At 44.1% G+C, this 22922-nt stretch overlaps 1 protein-coding gene across 4 annotated transcripts in view; it reads right to left on the bottom strand.

Annotated features, from left to right (window-relative positions):
- Positions 1–22922, bottom strand: part of AHNAK2 (AHNAK nucleoprotein 2) — an 82426-nt gene that overhangs the window by 43175 nt on the left and 16329 nt on the right. Inside the window, exon 1 of one of the 4 annotated variants that reach the window (XM_074583808.1) lies at positions 14702–15158. The exons of 2 other annotated variants lie outside the window; for them this stretch is intronic. The gene's annotated coding sequence lies outside the window, so the exon portion shown is untranslated. Of the gene's footprint in view, positions 1–14701; positions 15159–22922 lie in introns of those variants that run through there. One more of the 4 variants, XM_074583810.1, reaches the window with a different exon arrangement.

Here is a 22922-nt window from a genome sequence, read left to right as displayed (position 1 = left end):
CAGGTTAAATATTTTTTAACTCAGTTAAAGCAGGATGCATTACTTTTCAAGGCACATGGTAACATTTTTCTTGATGAACAGCTGTGCTAGATTCAGACTAATGCACAAGAGAGAATAAATTACATTTTGCCCTTTAGCTAGATCAAGGGCTCTACTGAAATCAACAGCATTGTACCAATACAAAGCTAGTATAAGGAAAAGGAAGACCCCAGGGCTTCAGTTGTTCCAGTCTTTGAGATCTATTGCAAGCAGGTGGATCTGATTCTTTTCTTAGGTGGCTTCTTCAGAGTCACTTACATCTGTGCAGCAGGTGGACAATCCAGTGGCTTGTTCCCACCTTGCAGAATGGCAATGACCACCTTGATTTGCGGAGATGTGGAGAGTCTGAGTGCAAGAGGATAGAATGGGAGATACCTGGAGATGCCCCTCGGCCCCTCATCTGTAGGTTTTTCTGCACATCCTTGCAAACAGCATTTTAAATCAAATGGTGTTTTAGAACTTACGCTCTTTTGCGCCCTGTCAACAGCCCCAGTGAGGACTCTGCTTTCTGTCTGTGAGCTGCAGTTCATCATGTGCAGCAGAGGGACTATTGCCCTCTCCTAAGGAAGGTGTGTTTGCGTTTCTTGCCCCACCACCATACAGCTTACAGTCAATAAAGCCTGAAAAGGAGAACAATTGCTACCGTGAAATTATCCTGTCTACTGTTAACAAGGTGGAATAATCTTCACTCTACCATCAACAAACAAAAGCCCCACCACCATCTTATTGAGACATTTTTAAATACTGCAGTCCCAAAGTTCTCCATGAACCAGGATGTCAATAACATTTTAGCAATGACTGAAATATTTGCTTTATATAGTGCTGTTGGGGTCAGTTTTGACAGCATTCTGCAACTACTCTGACAGCAGAATTTCTTTTTTCTTCATTACAAATAGTTTGAACGCTACTTCATCACACTTTGAGTGCTCTTACAGGGAAACCAAAACCGTTTAACCAAAAAGGAAGTAAAGGAAACAGAAAAGCGTTGGGCTGATGTTTGAAGAAGACAAGCAGCCAGAGCTCTCCTGTTTTCAGAGAAATCAAGTATTTGACATATTTCAATGCTGGGCTTGATGCAACTGGGCACAGATTGGAAAAGGGGGAAGACAACCCAGGCGTAGCCCTGAGTAAGTCCTACTTCAGGAGCTGCTAACTGGAAAACAGGTCCTTTTACACTTCTACACCAGGTAAATCTACCATGGTAAGATTATGTCAAAAGGTTTTGAAGACACCAGGACCAGAGTCTCAAGTACGTAGGACCCAGAACCAACAACACTAAGAAAAGCACGGTGAACAGGGCCAGGGCTAAAATGTAGGATTTCCTGGGGCATGTTCTTCTGCTTATGAGTTCGGTTAGGGAAACGAGTTCCTTGGTTTTGGAACATAGCTTGGCCCACGCTTGGTGCTAGATCCTGTTCTTGATCCCTGGACTTCAAAGGCCCGTTCTCAGAGGGCCTCTGCCTGCATGTGCAAACTACATGTTGCCGCAGGATTATCCTATGCAGCTGGAACCACTGGCCCAATTAAAAACTTCTGGACTGGTATTAGCATCATGTAAGTGCAAGAAGAATCTGGAGGTTTTGTTCCTCTTATCACTTGGATGTATGTGCATATTATTCATATGTTACTCTGCACCCCCACGCCTCTGCAGCAAGGAAGGTCACAAACACTTCACAGCTACATGTCTGAAGAGAGGGGTCTGACAATGAATCTGAACAATTTCTAGGGAGCTTAAGCGGTGCCAGCTCAGGGATACTGAAAAACACATTTTTCATGCATGTGTTTTTTATTAAATGCAGCTTTCAAAAAAGAGAAGGGCTCAGGTTCCTGAAAAGGTGCAGTGAAGAGAAGACAAATGTTTGGAATACAGCATTAACAGGAATGTGCCTACTCTGCCTAGGCAAAAATCACCACTTCTGTAGAGCCTTCAGGGCAACCTCTAAACCAGCTGGCTAAGGGACTAGTAGCTGCCTAGGTGTGAGATTTTGGTGAATGTCGTACAAACCCAGCCAACGCCCCAGGGAAGTGAGTACTCGCACAAACCACTCCTCCCTGTCCCCAGACCGGCTGGAGAGACACCGGCTCCGCACGAACTGCACCTTCCCCATGCTGCACAGGGACATCTGGAGAGACACTATCTTTAACTAAGCCTCGCTCTCCCTGCCATGCTGCAGATAATGTCTTCCAAGTGTGTTGGCAGTGAACTTAAACCATCTACCGCAATCTGATAATGCCTACCTCTAATCATTCTGCTGCAGTAAAATTATGGAGGTGAAAACAGCAAAGGCAAAGTGAGTGTTTATTTGCTTGATGATAATTTTCCTCTTATTAAATAGATATAGAAACAGATTTTCTACTCCGATCTGAATGCATATTCTGAAGGAGTTCAGCTGGATTTATAGCAGTGCAATAGCAGAATCTGGCTTGTGATCTTCAGATGACAACATCAGTTAACAGACTTGCTTATTTCTCTGGGTTTTCTACAAAGTTCCTATTCAACAAGCATAATAGACTAACTACGATGCAGTCCTGTGGCAACAGTGTACCACATAAATTAAGCTAACTCTGGGTAATATCACAAAAAAAAGAAATGTGTTTATAGCTTCATGCCAGTTTCTGACTAATGCTTTTGTTTGTTGCTATAGCAAACCACACATGAATCTGATAGCCAAAAGCATGTTTATGACTAACCTTAGCTCTCCAGGGATTGAAAATATGGAATAAAAAAAAAACCCAAACCAACCACAACACACAATGTGAGGAGAACATGATAGGAAACACCTTTTTTGGCATGAGTTACTACGAACATTAAAAGCAAAGAACATCATGAGTGGAAAACATTAGGAAACGGGAACTGTGGGAATAACTGGCTTTAACCCACGACGATTCAAATACGGCTTTTATTTCACATTGCAAAGTTGTCTGTGCAGGACTAGAGTACATTGCAGGAAGTCCTGTCTCTGTGTTAAGGGACAGATTTAAGCCTCTGAAGTTTGGAGAAGCTTTGGATCACACTTTAAAACATTCAGACCACTTTACTCAAGACCATTTTTACACTCTGCCTTGACACCTAGGACACTGGTATCCACTTAATTAATTTCTATTACAATTTACACTATGGTAGTTTCCAAGAGCCTGTCCCAAGACTGACACCTTATTATGCTGTACAAATACACAGTGGAGAACAATGCCAGCCCCAAAGAGCTTTCTGTCGAACTAATGGGGAGAGCCAAAGGGAGAGGAGGATGGACAGAGAGTGGGAGTCAGAGGCGGAGAGGCAATGTGACTGCGCTACCCACCAAATCAGAGGTTGGACCCAGGTGTTTCGCACCCCAGTTCAGTTGACTGATTCAGGTTGCCAAATATGTTACCATGGGAAGACGAATAAATTACCTACACTGCAGAAGAGGGAAAGATCAATACAGCCTAAGTGATTCCTAAATGAGGATAGCTTACAACAAAGCTACATTATGTCAGGCAAAATTTATACTAGTGTTGCCCTGTTATTCTTAATAACCTCTTTCTTTCATGGGTGAAAAAAACAGGATTATCGCTGCAGAGTGTATAGATACAGATCCGTTTCTATCCATGTTTTCTATTGGTATTAATTCCTCTGGCTCTAGACTGCATATTGCATCTTTATTCACAGATTTGTACTGTGCATAAAAGCACATGATTATCACAATTCATGGCAAGTTCTTCCATCATCTGTCCCAACCCTCAGCACAGAGTCTTGAGATCAGTGTTGCAGAGTGGGACGTCTGACCAACCCGTAGTGTTCCAAGTTTTTCCAAGGGAGAGTGTTCATGAATGCTCATGAAAGACATCTTGACCCATCAGCAGGTTAAACAGAACAGTGTCATAATTGGAAGCTCACAAAAATCTGTAGGACTCGGATGATACCTGCTGGTCATTTAGTGTCACAAGATCAAATATTGAAGTATGGATATTTAATTCTCTGCCTACTCAAGCAAGACATCTATTGGCCGAAATGAAAGTGATATATGGCATGCTACATCGCATTCATCTTGTAATTCAGACTGTGACATGGGCTGAGATCAGCTTGGATTCTGTCTTGTAAAATCCAGCAGAGCACACAGCATTGCACACAGTAGTCACGCCTGCATCCTTGTAAGACTAAATACTTTTAGAAAAAAATGCAAGCATTTTGTAGATTAGCCATTAATTCAATTGATGTATACAGCAAGTAGCATTAAGGCATCAGTGTTATATAAAGTGAAAAACAAAGGCGAATAAGATACAGGCAGAATTTTTCCAGCTATGGCCTAAACATCACTTCTGGACTACAGAGCAATTGCTGGTGACATGCAGAAGGCCATATATGACTCTCTCTTTGCTTTCACATGTTTTTTCAGTTCTTCACATTTGGCAGAAAATACATCTTACAGAAAAGAAAAAGAAAAGATGCCAGGCTTCTTTCCTCCACGTTGAGAACCTGAAAACGGCTTTGGGTACTGGAAGCACCACACAGAGACTATTTCAACATAGCAACCTCATCCCCTGTGACTTACCCCAAAAGCAGCTGCTCTTCCCTGGGAGTGGTGTAGTAAATGAAATAAGAGATCATAAGTATCGGTGAAAGAGGTTGCCAACCCAGCTCCTGCCCAGAATGACTTTCTGATCTGTAGTACCAGAACGCACTGGTTACTAGTGCTTACGGATTTGTATTTGTGCAGGCGCAGTGCTACTTAATGAGCATCTTTCTCTCTGGGGTCTCAAAGGATATAGCTACCCCTTGCACCCTCTGGGGTATCCATCACCCAGCATTGCCTGGCGCATATGAATAAGCCAGTTTGGCGACGGCAGCATTTAGTCGTGATCACCAAGAAACTCCCTACACCTGCCCAGAGCACCATGTGAAAGCAGGCGAGCTCTCCCTGCCTTACAGAAAGCAAGGTAGCAAAGCAAAAAACCCGACTTGCTCAAAGTCACAAAGCAAGTTGGCAGCAGAGCCAGCAATAAATACAACCCAGATGTCCTGGATTCCACCTCCTCCCTGCACCATGCTGCCTCTCTTAGCTCAATGCTGGAAGGAAATGTTTTACATTTACTCATCCCTCCTTTTCCTTTGTCAATAGAAATTAAAGCAGGCATCTGACTGCCTAAGCCTTGAATACTCCGTTGGTTTCCAAGGCTTGCAGTGAAGCCAGCCAACATTTCTATTGAATCCAGCCCTAATGGACAACTAAAAGTGATTTCTTTGCCAACTAGCCTATCAGTGCAAAACTCATCTATTACTTTTATATAGATATGCATTGTATATATGTATTTCATGACTTTACAAAGAACCAATTACAAAAATACTATTGTTGCAACTCAGCCGGTGAATAGGTTGATCTACTACTATTAAAAAAATTAAAATACTGCATCATGATTTTTGCAAGTATAGATGTAAAACAAGCCTCTATACCTTTTTAGCATGTTGAAAGGTAGGAAGGTCTGTCAGGATGGTTCTTCCATTGAGTCTACTCAGGTTTCCTTAAAGACTGATGTCTAATTAGTATTAATTTTCCATGAATTTATTTTGCAGAGAAAATGTCTAAATATTTAAGATTTGCTCATTAAGCTATCTATGGTGTCTGTGTGGAGGGCCACTTCCATGTGTTTTACAAAAGCGATGTAAATCTCATTTCCATGGGAATACGGCATGTCCTGTCAGCAAAATATCCTTACTGCTGCCAGCCCAAGGTGAGTCCAGGTCTCTGTGCAGTTGAACACACTCTCACTTGCCTTTTTTTTCGCCCTCAAGGCAAATGCCACTCCATTTTTCCTGCCTGTCATCATAAAAGTCCAGCTGGGAGTTGTAGGTGTTATGCTGCCGTTGCTATAACTCCATGGCCAATGTGTTGCTCTGGCTACCGAAGGATACTTCAGGGGAGCTGGACAGAAGTTAAAAAGAAATGCAGCGTTACACGTTGTATCCTTCTCTCCACTGAACATCCGAAGGGCATGACAGTGGGAACGAAAACTTCAGCAGCTGCACATTGCCTAAAATACTTAACTCCTCTTTGCAGAACTCCCTCATTTTTCATTACTAGAAAACAAATGTACACAAGATTTTGGATTCAGGTCTCCAAGCAGAGGTCTCTGCCCCTCCGCAGGACAGCAGCAGGAGATCCCACACATGGCAAGATCACAGTGCTTGTGCTCAGTCGTACCATATGCCTCCACCACGACCACTTTGCATGAACCTACATGCTGGATAACTGCTTCCACAGCTTTTCTCCAGCCAACAGGGATTTATTATGACTGAGATTTTCTGAGATCTTCTAGACAACGAAGCAAACCAAAACGCAGCCTAAAAAAGCTTCCTTCTTTCCCTGTAAAACTGTTTCCACTATTTCCTCATTACTGCCACCTCTGTTTTGCTCGACTTGCTTGACACAAAGCTTGTGAGTCCTCCAAGGCATATCCGGGTAGGTGGCTGTATATCACTTAACACGGTGGGGACCTTAACCTGCCATCAGACTGCAGCAGCAATAAACGACAAGAATAAGTCTTGACAAACATGGCTGGGTTGTGCCATTTTTTTGCAACAATAGTAAATCTGACAGATCGGAGTCTGCCTTCGTGCCAGTGACACCGCCTTCTGCAAAGCCTCTGCAGAGCAGGAAACTCTCGCTCCTTCTCCTCAAAGCTATTGCAGCCGGGTTACGGACATTGCTCCTTGCTGTAATTTGTCAGTGCCAACTTAGCAAGTCCCAGCTCCCTTCCCCTGAGCGCGCAGGCCCCCGCTGGCCTCGCATGTAGCTCCAAGTGTGTCCAAGAGCCAAAACCTTATCGCACTCCATCTCTGTCTCCTCGCAAGAACAGGGTTGGTGGAGGAGTTAGCGTGGTCTGTTTGTGCTGGTGTGACAGCCAGCTCCTGTTTTGGATTAGAGTATGATAGTTTTCCCTCCCTCCCCATCCCTTATTGGGCATTTAAAAGAGAGGGATTTATGGGAAGGAGGAAACGCTCCTGGCTTTTTATACCTCTTTTGCCCTCCCTTTGCTCTGGTGCAAATGAAAGCCCCAGGCCCAGGCTCATGGGCTCTACCTGTGTGTGCTGCCCAGGGGCCTGACTTATGTCAGCCCAGGCCACGGAATACCAGCGTGAGGGTGGAGAGGTGTTACCTGCAGCTCCCCACACAGAGGACCGCTGGCAGAAGACCAGCTTTCAACGCATGTCACAACTTGGGAGAGCGCTGCAGAAGCACTGCTTCCCTATCACACGGCAGGGCGGAGATCTGCTGGCTCCAAGCCCCATTTTTCAAAGTGGGTCTGAGACCGGACATGAACCAGCAATGAGCCCCAGGCACAGAGGAGCGCAAAGAAATTAATAAAACACAGCTGAGCTCGGCGGTCAGTAGAAATACCCCAAAACCCCTGCCCGCTGTGAGGACTGCTGTGCGTCTTGCTGCTTACATCCCACTACAGCTCTACGGCACCTGCGTCTGATGCAGCACCTACAAGGTGTCTCCCCTGGCCTGGAAAGGCTGTGGTTGCTCACAGGAGCAAGGAGGGGGTTTTGCTGCTTGAGGTTGTCTCACACCCATGCTGGTTTTCACCGTTTTGTGGCAGGACGTGTGTTTGTGTGGCCCTGCTGGCTGCTCTCTTTAATGCCCTTGAGAAATAATCCAAAATCGTTGTTGTTTTGTTTTTTTTTTTCCCCTGCCATTTGCTTCTGTCCCTGCTCCAGGGTCGTCTCTGAGTCCATCATTGTATCAGGAGGGTTTGCAGGCACCTTTAGGCAGTCTTGCTGAGGCAGTGGGTGTGGGGCATGCTGTGGGCTCCCCTGCTCCCCAGACCTGCCTTTTTGCCGGGGTACGTTCTCTCAGCGCTGCCTCTGCTGGGCAGACTGACCCCAGAGATACCAGCCTGCAAAGGACGTCAAGGTGGGCCTGTCACAAGCTTCCTTCACGGGTGCTGTATTTTTTCTGCAGGTTTTCCTACCCAAGCCTTGCCGTCAGCTATGGTCCACATCCAACAAGTTCATCCGACTCAGCTACTTCAAGCCTTCTGTTTCAGAGCACCTTGCGTCCCTCCAGTGATGAGATGAGTGCCCTGAACGCCCCTGCCAGCATCACGCTGCCAGGCTCAGCCCCATTTACCTGCACGCAAACACCCCACCTGCTCAACCACCAACCCATCTGCTTGGCCATCTGCCCACCGCAGCCTTGCCTACTGCTGCGATGTGCAGCTGTTTCCCGGGCAAGCCATGGCCCTAGGCTGAAACAGAGGGATTGCATCATTTTTTAAATCAAGAGAGAGAGCGATTTCTGCATTTGTACGGCAACATACTCCAGAGCCCGTAGGTTGACTGGGCTGTCATCTTGCCAGGCACTGCCTGTATGGCACGTAAATGCTGCTTACACACGTAGCAATGTGTGCTGGCCCCAAAACGACAAAACACTGCTGCCCTCCAAACAACGTTTGTGCTACCAGATTCCCCCGACTTACAGCTGCTGAGACCCTGCCACTCTGGGATGCTGTATTTTCCAATACGCTCTGACCACCCTGGCCTCCTGAATAGGCATACCCTGTGCATCCTCCACACACCCACCCATGCGGCTCAGCAGCAGCAGAACAGGAACAATGTTCTACGTCTCCAGGATGAGCCCCATGGACGAGGGCTGGCCACATGCTTGGGACGTGAGCGATTCTGCAGGACTGGGACTGCTTATCCATGGTAGCAGAGCAGAAAAAGGGAGAAAGGGAGAGAAGGAGAGGGGAGCATGGGCAGAGCTCCTAGGAAAATGTACTGTGGGCTGTTTGCTTGGGATCCTCGGAGCATCCTCCTGATGGCTGCTCTGATCTCCTCACCACAAGACCCAGTGATGATTTGTTGTCACACGCACCAAGCACCCTGTTTTCTTTCTAAGAAACAAGCTGGTATATTTAGGAGACGTTACATTCATTCTTGAGCTTATCTGCAAGCGCTAGGCTTATTCTCTGGGATTTAAGGTTTATTTAGAATAAATAAGGTTTAGATATTTGGTTGGTGAAGCATGCAATGTATACATTGTAATTATGTAATTAATGCCCTAATCTCTGTGATGAGCTTTCCTCGCATAACCCAGTACAGTTAGCCAAAAGCTTCTTTTTAATCTCTGAGGAAGGATAATTTTAAAAGTAAAGTATGATTTCTTCTCCTATCTCTATCCAAACCATTTCATTCACAGATTCCTCTTAGACTGACTGAAGCAGTTGTTAAATCCACTGTGGACATATAATCCAAATATAGATGTAAGATCACAGTGCCATTACTAACTGTATTCCTTTCATAACAGTTCTGTGGGGGTCCTGCCTCCATCCAGCTCTGTAAATCACTGACGTGTCCCCTTACAAATACCTGTGTGTGAAATAACTTTCAAAAGTCTGGTTTACACCACTTACACAGGCAATAATTTTGTAGGCCACAAAAGAAGAGTGTGACAGCAGAGCCTAGGAACGTATTGTATTACTCTTCACAATCACTCAAGCACTGTCTGTTCATAGAAAGACTGATTAATAAGCTAGCATCGCAACTGCACGCATCATTGCCTTCGTAGCCATTCATCACCACGCGTACAAATGCCGCATGTAGTCATTCTCATGTGAAAATGCCCAGTTTGCCTCCAAAATGGGCTCTGACTAACTGGTTACTCTAATTAGGCACTGAGTTGTTGAGCTATTTGTTGCGCAAATGATTTTTTTTTTCTCATAATCAAGCCCATTATGTGAAAAAGTCAACCTTAAGGAGTGTGAGGACACACTTCATATAAAAATCAATGCAACCTTTCACTAAAGCATAAATCAGATCCACTCTGACATATATGAAAATATTTGGGGAATGTTTAATGACATTTTTATGCTCTTGTAAATTATTTGCTTTTGGCTGATTTTAGAATCGGGAATAGGGAAAGCTCAGCTCATACCAGGAAATATGAGCAATCGAAACCACTAGCTTTCTTGTGATAATTTCACAGACCTTCAGCTTCGGCTCATATACTTTCCAATAAACCTGCACGTATTTCAAACAAAAAACCCAACACAACCTTTTGGGTGAATATCTGATCTGAGGGAGAGCTGCTAAACTCTTTGAGGTTCACTAAAAGCCGGTTTCTCACTATTTTTCAAAATAATGATGCTTAATCCCACTTAGACATTTTTCTCTTTCAGAATATAATGCAAACACCAGTTAAAGCAGTTCTTGCTGCATAGAAAAGTTATTATCCCATTCACTACCAAACTCTAATTTTTACTCCTGGATGCGTGTCCTTTGAGTTTCTTCTTCATGCTAAAATTTCCGTTTTGGAATTCAGTCCTCCAAGTAATTCTGCTAGGACTGGTTCTTTGGCTTAAAATGAGAATGACATGAGGCAAGGAAAATAAAAGTTCCTGCATGTACGTAGTTTGCGGGAAAAGTAGAGCCTTGTGCCTGGCTGACAGTTAAAGGGCTGGGTGCTGGGGCAAACCACACAGCAAGTAAATGAAGACGTGACCTGTGGGAAGCGGAATGATATTAGCTTGCTAGGGCTGGTATGGAGTATGGGATACTTAGGGAAAATAGGGATGGCTGGACTAATAAAATGTGTGAGCTTTCAGGACTCACTGCAAGGTGGAAGATTTTATATCCATAGTGGTTTATTAGACTATTTAGCTAGGACTTGTAGAAATGGGAAGAAATTCATGCAGCTTGAAACCTTTTGCTTTTCGGTGCTGGCTGAGTGAGGCCACAACCATACTGCTCCTCAAAGGGGGAGGGCTGAGAGGTCAGTGCGCAGGTAGAAAGGTATTTAAAATCAGATGGCTGCATGGATAACAGCTGCTCCCCTGACTCTGCGAACGTCAGGCACAGCCCACCGCTATCAAAATCAAGTGGTGTTTGCTCTCTTAACAACAGAGAAGAAACAACATTTGCCCAGCAGTGAAGAACAGTTACTATGTCTTTGGCGTCTCGAGCATTTATCAGCAGGCTTGGAAATCATATAAACCTTATCTCCTTGTTCGTGTTTTTGAAAAACAGATAACTTTGCCCTCTGAAGACACTGCTATCTTTATTGGGCAGATGAAGTGGGCTCGGTGCCTGCTCTTCTTCAGGCACTCGCATTCCTGCTCTGTGGAATTTTGCTGGGATTTGGGCTGTTACCGTGGCCTGGGACTTGCTCCCTGCAGAGCTGCCATCCCTGTGCTATGGGAGCAGATGGGTCCCCTATCAGTTACCTTGGTTTATTTATTACTTACATGCCATAATAACCTTAAAATATGTTGACATGTTCCAGTCACTCTGGACTACATGTTTGGTCAGGTTTTGATGGTGAACCCATGGGTTCCCCTTTTCGGATGGAAAACTGTAGACCCATCTTCTGCAATAAGTCAGTGGTTACTTCCAGATATTTGGCTGCCTATACCCTCCTTTCAGGAAGTAAACATGTTGGTAGGAAGTATTTAGTATGTGAAAGGTCTCCTCCTAGCCTGAAGTTTTTTTTTCCAATATAAAATAATGAATTCCAGCCTTGACTTAAAAATCCGGAGTGAGATGTGCAAACATGTGGATTTAGCAAGTTTCCCTAGGTGCAGCTGTAATCCTCCTGCACCGGGGCTAGGCACAGCTGTGGGTCATCCAAAGGATCTTTCTTGCCACAAGAATGTTGTCTTGATTTCTGCTGTATGTGGAGAGATGGCAACCTAGTCTTGGTAGGGTTTAATCTTATCTCCGACAGGAGCTGAATCCCCTACATCGCTTGGTGCTGCTCCACCACTCGGCTTCGGAGGGAAAAGCCTGCTACGCAGATTGGAAGTTACAGCTAAGGGAAGCCGGAAAAGTAGTAGTTGTTAGATGATGTTGTCAGGAAAACAGTTTTTGAGTGCACTAGGGCTCAGGGACGTGTCAAACTGCCTGAAAGCAAAAGCTCGCCCTTGCTCGATCTGCCTGTGCCGGTGCAGAGAGCCAGGTCCCCTCCTCGCGCAGAGCAGGGCTAATGTTGAGGCCTTTTGCAGCCTTATTGGTTTGGATTGAACCATCAACATGGAGCCCAGAAACACAATGAGATGCTTTTCCAGAGGGGGAACCCTTGATTTTTCCAGTGCATATTTTGCTGCTCCCTGATGTGAGGGACATCATAACGCAATGCAAAAATAGATAGATTTTACATCTAGAAACTATTTACTCAAATATTTACTCAGAATATAAGCCAGTAACTTTCACACCTTTCAAATACAGTGCCTTGTATTCTGATTATTTAGGTCTCCTGATGTAAGGAATCCTGGAAAAAATCTTACTGAAATCCCTCAGTGTTTTACGCTTGCATAGGATGAACTGACTTCTTTGCCCTAGCAGAAAACTCAAAGGAAAAAAAACCCAAATCTCTATGCATCCTTAGAGGTTCAAACCAAGGGAACATACATTCCTGTGGCTTCACAGAGGACATGATAGTTCAAGGAAGATCCCAGTGCTGTATGTTCTGCTCCTTCAACTCACAGTGACAATGTTAAGTAAAGTGGCAGTGAAGTTCCCGGCGTGGCTTCATGCAGAAGGGTGCCTCCGAGCCCGGCCTCTTCACACCGAGCCCGGGGCACTGAACCCACTGCGGTCAAGAGGAGGTTAACTCAGATCAGAGCTATTCCCCTGACCATGTATTAACAGACTGCTGGATTTTCTTTCAGCGATGAGCTTCAAGTACAGCCAAAAGTGAATAGAGGCACGTTGACCTCATAGTTGTGAATACAGATTGAGCGTCCAAGACAATTAAAAGCAGAAAATACGTGCCACCTCCAACCCCCCGGCGAATCAGTGCTAGAAGTTACCGCTGCCCCGTCTGACTGAAAAGACGCTAACACCCGCTGCAGAGGAGGTTGGAAGGCAGCCATCCTCGATGGATTGCTTACGAGCACTGACTAGAGTCAAACCGACTTCAGTCGGAGATTTACACAAGCCTCGTAATCTAATAGCAGAGTTTACTTTACGAGAGTGCCACACCAAAGATAGTAAAATGCAATTTTAGCTAACAAATCTACATGCTTCGACAGAAAAGCTACAGCCATCCTGGAACATGTCAGCACTGCAGAGTGCCTCGAGCAGATTTATAGTGCTCAGTTTATTGCCGAAGAGTTATTGTTAACTCCATTGTTATAGAGTTACTGCAATTAAAAGTTCCAGTCACACTTATCATTTTTAAACATAGCTAATAAAAACCAATAAATTCTGAGAGGTGATATGTTTTCCTGTGCTGTTAAACATCTGAAACCTTTTTGTCCTGGACTTTTGACCTATGTTAGGATAGATTTGGGAAGAAAATTGGCTGTCGTAAGCTGCTCTTCCTCTAATTTGCTTGGATCTGCAAAATTTCTTATACGTTTTCATTATTATAGTAAGGATATAGCAAGGCAATACTTAAAACTTTTCCCTCGTATATGCAACAGGTGATGGTAAGCTAAGTGCTGTATCTCTTAAGAGGCACCTTTCAACTTTCTGTGTTTCTTCTTTCTTAAATTATAAAGAAAAATGGCTATTTTTGTTGTAGAGGGGTAGACTTCTGGTGTCTTCTCACGTGACTAATGTTTTTTCTCTTTTCTATCAAAGCTTTAATAAAATGTGCTTTTCATTCTTTCTACAGGTGGCTACAGATACAAATCCTGATCAGCTGCATTCATGTGTTCAGAAACATACTAAGGCATGTGGATGGGGCAAAGAACCTGGACAGGTGGACAGAAAAAAATCCCTAGCATTTTGTGAACTAGCCTCAGCAGCCTTGCAGTGAACGCATACAGGATCCCGCTTCTACTGACAAGGTTATGGATCGGTCTATTAAATGCTTCAAGGTTAATCTTAGTCTCGAATACCACTAACATACAGGGATCCTAGTGCCAAGTCAGTATATTATGGTATATATCTTGCAAATGGTATCTACTGAGATATAATATCAACACAAATAGAATTCCTCCTGTAGAAGCACAGATACTATAAAAATCCAATCATATCTATGGGGAAAATAAGTAACAGAAAACTCATATTCATCACAAACCAACTTCACTACAAGTAAATTGCAATTTGCACCTTGCAATTCATTGCAACAACTGGGACTATGGCTCTTTGTACTACAAGGAAGAGTTTCACTATCTTTGAGATCAACGATGGGTTAAGTGTACAGACAGAGGAAGCAGGAAAAACAACGTGCACGATCTGGAATAGAGATTACTGAATGGAGGGGTGCGTATGGGACTGAGAACCAACATCCCTCGGAAAGCTTTGGGAGGCTTCGTGCACAAGCTTGAAACCCCTGCATTAAAAATGTACATCAGAAACTTTTTAGCAGGCTGAACACATTTGTTCATCCCTGATCTCACTTCGTCCCACACGCGGGAAAGAGAAAAAGCTTTACGCCAGGTGGGATGCACCTTGGCTGAAGTTCTGGCCATACTTTTCCCCAGTGGTATCGCTTAACACGCAGCGTCTTCAGGTTTTGCTTATCAAGTACAGCAGCTGGGAACATTATGTCTTTATAATCAGAATGTCCCGTTTCTGTATCAAAGGACGCGACATACGCACGCCCACATCTCTTTGCAATTTAAAAAGCCCATCATCTACTGCAAACTTGACCAATCTGCATCAGAGATTAAAAAGAAAGAAAGAGAGAGAGAGAGAGAGAGGTTTGTTTAAAAAAAAAAAAGCAAAACTTACCAAAAATAACTGAAGTTCTCTAAAGTTGCCCCGAAGTTGAAATAGCCCAGAACACCAGTGCAGAGCCTGCCTTAAACTCTCTCTCTTTCACACTCCCCCTCTCTCTCCAGCAATTGGAAGGAGGGCTGTGCAGAAATTCAGCAAACAATTTTCCTTCTATGTCGACCGGGGCGTTCCTCCACGGGCAGAAAGGGGATGGCTGAGCCTGGGTGAGGCTTGTTGCTATCCCCAAGCCAAAGAGCGCTGTCGCAGATTACACAGCCTGTGAAATCCAATCCCTCTCTCCACTAAGGCAACAGCTGTACGGCTTCAGCTGAGGCGGGAGCAGCGGATAGACCCTGGGCTTGCTGCTGGTCAGGCTTTCCATGCTGGGGGACGCGGAGGAACGGAGGGTACACGGGTTTCCGTAAGCTCCGTGTCTTCTCCCTGCTTACTGCCTACCGCTACAGGCACGAGCGGACACAGGGTGGAGATACGGGGCAATTTCCTCGGGACTGAAAGTGTATGGGATGTGGGCGCCCGCGCAAAACAAACATCTCTTTTCCTGAAATTCATTCCCAGCCTTGCTTCAGGACAGAAGTGGGTAATTAACATTATACGTATTAGTAAACTCTCATGCAAGCGTGCACACACGCAGGATGCCGTCTGTCACAACAGCACGGTTCAAACAGGTTTCAAGGCTGTCCTAGTGTCCTCTTTAAGTTAATTTTTCCTTGTCATTTTTAGTCAGCTGTTTAATTCTTTCTGAGAAAAACTCTGATCACCGAGCACACAGACCTTACACCAAATGAAGCGCTATCATGGCTCGCAGCGTGGGAGTGCCGGTGTGCTTACTGCTGCCTTTGCAGCCTGTCCCAATACTAACACACGAGGAAAGCTGCTTAGCGCCAGCAGAAATGGATTTATTAAAATTCCCAGCACCCTCCTCTCACCTGTTTCTATTTCTCCGCCCCTTGAAAAGGAAAGAAATTTGTAATACTGCTGATTCCTCCCTCTCTCTGGAATTCCACTGATCCTCTGATTCCTCCTCACTTGAAGCTTTAAAAAAATCACAGCAACAGATTTCAGCCGGGGCTTCCTTGTTTCACAGAAGTATTTGGCTGCTTGTTTGCGTGCTGTCAAATAGGTGTGAGGTGAGAGAGTGTGCAAAAATGCAAACAACACATAAGCAGCCCTGGGAGTGTCCTGCAATCGTTCCGGCTGCTTTGCCAACACGCCAGAGCAGGATGTGAACAGGTAAAAAAACCACGCCAGCTGGAGGAAAACCCCTGTGTTTGCAGAGCAGCCTCATTTTGTGTCAGGGCACGTGTTGTGCTGGGGATTTTTATGCTGTTGGCTCTCAGTATGTTTCAGTACCTGAGGTTCTGTAGATGTCGGATTTCTGGACCCAACTTTGGAATGGGCACACACCGTTTCTACAAAGGGCATGTGGAAATTTGACAATACAAACTGAGCGTAGAGCTCTGCCTCCATCCCCTGTGGATACTCAACACAGGCATTTGTGAAAACTGGGTCTTAACAGAACTCATTATTTATATTAAAGCCAATTCTGTGATTATTTTTGTGTAATCGGTGCATACTATTATATCTAATTATATACTATATATTAATTATATAAGATGACCTATATAGCATAATTTAGAAATACTACGTGTAATCTTATCTAATTAATAAGCTCAGTTTGCCTGCATATGAAATGAATAGTGGATCATAAAATGTGTATTTTTATTATGCAATTATATTGTGTATATATATAAAAAGCATACATAATGTATAATTATATATTATATATATATTCATACATAATTAATATAAATGTTATGTGAGGCACTATGCAGTTCATACACAACCTCTCTCTTCTTGTGAGCGTGGCGTCCACATGAAGAAACAAAAAATACGTTGGCTGTAGCCAACGCAGGGAGGTATGGCAGCGAAGGAGCGAGATGAGGTATTGGACTGTGTCAGCACAGGCGATGTGAGACTTTTTTCAACGTGACGTGTTTCAAGCAAGACCTGCCACAGCTGCCACAAGGATGGAGGCAACCAGAAGCAATAAAGGCCTCCTGAGGTGTGGTCAGCAGCAGGAAAGGCAGTAAACTGTGATGGCTGGGAAAGGCAGCAAGACCTCTCTAATAGTTAGCTAATTTTTGGCTTGCTCTGCTGCTGTCCCTGTTTCTGTGCTCAGTCCTTGGGACTATACCAATGTCCAGCCTTTCTGAACCATCTTTCAACATCACCCTGACAAACAATATATATTTTTAGAAACAGACATGCAAAACAAGGAGCCCAACCTGACACCGTGGTTTGACGCAGAGACAGCTCATTTGGATGCTGAAATCTGGCTCCTACCTCCAGAGCCAGCAGTACAAGCAGCAGCTCTTCAGCAGGGCACAGACCATGGTGTAACAGCAGCAAGTGGGCTCGATCGCCATTCAATGCTTTATTTCATTTGCCTTTGCTGAATATATTGATGGGCGTTGTTTCGATCTTTTAAGAATTTTTATAGCCCACAGGAGACAAAACGCTGGCTAAGTTGAGAGAAGCCAACTGTTTTTCCATAAACCTGGAAGAAATGACAATATTCTTTTTCAAGGTATTGGGAACTCTACGTTCATTGTTGCTGGCTTTTTTCCAGTTTCATCTCGGAACTGAACGTGTCAGCCCTAACGTCTGAGCAGTGCCCTGCTGCTGTAACTCCGGTGAATGCCACTCCTATGTTGGAGATTTATCCCCACATAACTTCCAGCCTAAAATCATCCCTCTTGTCAGCCGGCATGGTGGAATTCTGTGGCTATCGAATTATTTTAACATTATTTGACGGACACGAATGCATAATGCCCACTTGGTTTATTTTTAAATATTTATCGAATCAACTGCATGTCTACCGAGCTATTAAAAAAAATGCTACCAAGCTGGTAATTTCCAGTTCTCCCAATGATTCCAGCACAACAGTGATAACTTATTCAGTGGGCATACTCCAAATAGCCCTTGTGTTTACTCTTCTTGATAGATGCCTAAATATTAAAAGAGAAACTCTTTGGATTATGCTGAGGCAATATTGAAGTTCCTCTCCGCTCTGTTGCCTTGCCAGGGAGTACCATTGTATCTCACATTTCTCTGTCCCACCTCTAACCTCGTTTCCCAACTCCCTATATTACAACTTTGTTTTCTTTACTCGGTTCACAGGTAAGGCTGAGAACACACAATCAAATGACACAAGCTCTCTTTTATTAGTGTTATTCGCATCCTGACCCATGATGTGGACACGTGAATGGACTGATGTTAGGCCTGCATAAGGGTGTGCTGCTTTACTAGTAATTGAGAAATGAGATGAAAAACAATGGGAATTTTTTTTTGTTTTCTTTGGTCCAAAGAGAGAAAGACAAAATGTCCACTGAGATTATAGCAAAGCATGCTCTGAAACAGAAATTCTTGTAGTTCATTATAGAGGATGCAAGGGTGATAATTTCTGTTCCTTTTCCTTTTTAGCATTTATGAATCTTTAGACATCTGGGGGAAAAATACGAGGCCACAAACTTCCACATGGAGATAAGACTGGGTAACAGAGAAGACCAGCTACAGAAAGCGAACTTAGCAGCACAATTCAGAAAGGAGTCAAAAAACCGAGAACCTCCAGCTTAAAGAAAAATGGGCTGCCAAGAGGAGGAACCACAAAAGAAAGAAAAAGGAAGAGAAAGCCAAGATCAGTGTGAACAGAAGATGTAGAGGAGTAGATGGAACTGATCGTTGCACTAGCAACAAGAGGAATGAACAGACAGCTGTGGAGGCATTTGGCCACCAACACACAGATCAAGCCTACAGGAAGATAAATACAACATTAATCACCAATTTACAGACATCTCCTATACTTAGTCTCCCATGACCCCACATTTTGTTAAGACATGGAAATGTATATATTTATATATTTTATAATCATTTAGTTGGACCTAAAAATGTATGTCAGCCAGCCACACAAACTTCCTCTGAATTTCTTCACTTTCACAATACATAAACCATTAATTTGATTGATTTGCTTCAACCTTTTTTTGCATAAAACTCTTCCAGCTACAGGTAGGTGTATAACCTCATAAACAGAGAGAGAGCCAGATATGGAAATGAGTTTTCATCACTGCCTCTTTTAAGAAGCCTCCGTGTAGCACTCAAAGGCCTCACTCTGAAGTTAGTTGATTCAGATGAATTCCCCCTTAAAAAAGTGAATGGGTGTCATTCACGTATCTTGTAAGCTAACTGGAATCTGTCCTCCAAATAGATTAGTCTTGTGTTCTTTATAACCTTTTCGCCTGAGAATTCACCCAAAAGAGGCTCCAGTGTCTACCTGCTCTTGGTAGGTTCTACCAACACCGCTTGCATGCTGCGCTGACGGCAAGTTGCAACTGCTAGTATTTTATGTAGTAATAGGTTTCTCCTTTGTGAAGATAAACAAATGTCAACTCTGCAGTATCCAGGGATGGAGTAGTAAAAGCCAAATTCCAGGGAAAATAGCCCAAACAAACCCAGGGAAGAGTTGTGTATTTTCAGAAAGTCAAATATTCTTTTCTGGGATTCCTAAATACATATTTTTTCACTTTAGTGGTTAATATTCTTGCTGATGAAAAAAAAAGAAAGGAAGCTAAAAATGCTGACCCACAACCAGCATAAATAAAAAACCCCACCAACAACAGAGAAAGCATTATTTAGAAATGAAACAAAATGAGACATTTCCAAAACCAATCCTTTCACTAACAGGAGGAGAAGAAAAAGGAAACTAATTCACTCTGGACAGTTTCTTTTACTTTGTCCTGGGGCATACGCTCCATCTCCCTTTGTCCCCTGAATGCGTTTCCACTGGCCCTGACAGTGCTGGCATTGACTTTCTGCAACCAAAATAGGCCGGACAGAATGAACCAGAAAAACAGGAGCCAGCCAGACCAAGGGGCAATGCAGCCATGGCCATGGACCTGGGGGAAAACTGCTGTAATTAGCAAGGCCCGTACAGGAATTGCAGAATACCATGGTCCTCGTGGAGTTGCTGCCTTCCTGCCCCGTCAGCTCCATACTAGCTCATTGAAAGCTGAGAGGAGCAGAACCATCTCCTGCAGAGCTCCTTGCCACCCTGGCCTGTCGGGTCACCTAACCATCAACGTCCTCGTCCTCTGCCAGCAGAGATCCGTCTCTGGACTGTGTGCCGTGGAGGGCTTTAATTCAAAGTTAATATTTACTCCATGTTCCCCTCAACAATCTCATTCCCTTCTCTCTGCTGTTTTTAATTCCCCGCTCAACTGGAGTTCAGAGCTGGCTGACCCTGCACCTTTATTATTTTACTATTTCAAAAGCTATGATATTAGACAGAAAGCAGAACCACGTGCCTCCCTGGAAAGTGAGCATTAGTGAGAAACAGCTGACACCGTGAGAACAAAAGCATCTTTTCAAGCTGGAAAGATAGGTGTTAATTAACCACCAATAACCTGATTGTACTAGATGGTAATGCTCAACTATCTGAAAAAATTAATGATTTCAATCAAATTATTTCTGTTTCTTAGTGTCATTGTGCTGCCTTAAGCTCTTTTCTTGCCACAGTTTTGGTACTTCTAGTTATCACCAAGTCAGTCATTTTTCTTCAGTTTGGAAATCCAGGGAAATAAAACTTAAAAAATGCCCACCCGTGAATAAAATATTCACAAGCTCTGTATTTTCGAACGACTGTCTATTGAGTTGGATATTTCTGAAGAGAAAGTACTTTTAAAAATCTTTGTGGGTCATTTGTTGTATTTGATTGAGACACTTTTATCTATCAAATTGGAAGTTGAAGGATGTTGCCACTGAGGTTTCTAGATCTCATATAAAAAGCAGACACTGATAAAAGGAAAGTATAAACATTTCATGTAGTAGCTCAGATGCCATTGGAAAATGCAAAAGTTTTCAGTTGTTATAATAAAACACATTTTGATTGCTTCACTATGATTTTTTTGGGGCTCTTTTCCTTTTTCCCAGTGACTGTATGGAGGGGTATAAATTCCTGCTTTTTGTGGGAGCTTGTATGGTCAGAGCTTATGACAAAGTCTATTTCCAGCTGTGGAAATGATTCTCAGGGAACCCTCCCTTGTGTTTCTTTTTTTCCCCCAAAGCCTTAAAACCAGTTCTTAAACAAAAATCTTAAAATAAAAAAGTACTGGCAGATGATCTCACTATGTGCCCTGGGGTTTCCATGGCATTTAGTGAACAAGCACTGATTAGTACATTTGCTGAAGTGGAGCAGATAAAGGAGTAACTGGGAAGTGCACTGAAATAATCCCTTTCCCCTGGCTTTGGGGCCCCAGTGAAAGACGCTCTCGGTGGTGGAAGGGGTGTAAATATTCACACGGGGACCCAGCTGTACCCACGCAGTCTCACTCAGGAAAGGGCTGTTTGCCAGCAGTGGCTCTGGGCACAGGGGTACATTTCTTACATTTACTTCTTTTTGAGACTGCTTTAACCGAGGTGCTTGCACGCATCTTGAGTGCCATCTGTTATGGGATTACCTGTGGCTGATACCATGCCCTGCTCTGTGGGCACAAGCTGGCAGACGCTGCCATCGAGCACAAGCAAGAAGCCCAGGTGAACAGGAAAACCAGGAGGAACTCCTTCAAACTGGGGAAAACCAAGCACCAGCTCCCGTCTTGCTAATAAACTGTCTACCTCCAGATCGTGAATGATCACCCTGTTTAGCCCCTCCATTGCAGAGGCACGCAGGGAGGCTGGGGAATACAGGAGGGTATTTCACACGCACAGGGGTTTGCTGTGTGCCCGTGGCTGGCACACACCACCGTGGAAAAACAGGGTCAGCGCTGCTGCTGTGCCCGTGACTCGGTGTGCATCTTCGGGGCGTGTGGGCTGGGACAGAGAAGGGACTCAGCAGATGACAATGGGGCTCACTGTTTGCTGTCGGAGGTCGGCAACACAGCAGGGTTTATTTCTTAATGAAGCGAGTCACTTGATCAGTATCAAGTATCTGTTAAGTCGAGTGACGGGGTGGATCCAAATGTTAGAGGACCTTGTTTTAAATATACCATACACCGCTCTGGACTGGCTTGCGCTGTGTAAACAACATCCGTGAGAGATGGAAATACATTTGGTTAATTCCTTCTGGGGCTGTGAGGTCTCCTGCTTCCTTACAGAGCTGAAACTGATTTTGCAATGACATGAAATTCACCTCAAAGCCCTACATCCTATTACAGGTAAGCCTTCCTTAGGAAAGGGAAAAACCAGAAGTACAGGGTAAATAAAATCAGATAATCTGCCTGGTTATCTGACTTCTGCACTTCAGCTTACACGGCTGTACTGGCTCACTGGTGCCCCAGAAAGGAAACCTGTGGGAAACGGCAGCCGAGAGGGAGTAAGAAAAAGACTGCTCCTTCCACAGTGCGTTTGTGGCTTCATCCTGTGCAGTTCTCAGCACCCGCACAGTTGCCATGAAATCTTTGGGCATTAAGGGTCTTGCCACGTGCACCATAGCATCTCGCTGCTTTATAGATTCCGGCCTTTTCCATCCCCCGTTTGCTGTCACTGAAATCAGCTGAAGTTTCGCCTTCAACTGTAATAGGAGCAAGGTTGAGCCCTTTAATGCTTCGTTACCAACTCTGTCCCTCTGAACGGGAGAGGGAACAACAGGAATCGTCCTCAGTCAGGGGTGAGAAATACTTCATCCTGCCTTTCAGCAGGACGGTGCCGGAGAAGAGTAAAAATGTTACTGATGGTTAGCACTGAAGCTGCCCGATTCCTTGATACGCATCCAGAAAATTAATCTAAATTGTATTTGATGCTGCTGGCAGAGAAAATGAGCTTGATCAGTATGAATAGGATTTCTTCATGTTCTGATGAAGTACTCACTAGCAAGGTAGCATTTGTGTGTGTAGTGAGGCCCGGTACCAGTGACATGCTGAAAAAACCCTTCCCCATCACTGCGTTAATGTCTTTGAGTTCAGCTGCTAACCACCTGGCTGAACAAACAAATCCAATGTGTAATAATTAATTCCTCCTAATTTGATAATGATGCTAACGGTAAACAAAGTTGCTGTTCAGTCTTGCACAGCACACGGTGCTACGTTGGTTCTGGCTGCATTTGCCCGTAGATAGGAATCAATGAAATGAGAGCAAATAACTCACGTTTTTTTTAAGAGAAGACATTATATATACTGTGAAGTTTTGACAGCAGAAGTGCTCTCAGTTTCTGATGCAAACTCTG

The sequence above is a fragment of the Larus michahellis genome, chromosome 4 (assembly GCF_964199755.1).
Source record: "Larus michahellis chromosome 4, bLarMic1.1, whole genome shotgun sequence".
Lineage (NCBI taxonomy): Eukaryota > Metazoa > Chordata > Aves > Charadriiformes > Laridae > Larus > Larus michahellis.
This window is presented reverse-complemented; position numbering and strand designations above follow the sequence as displayed.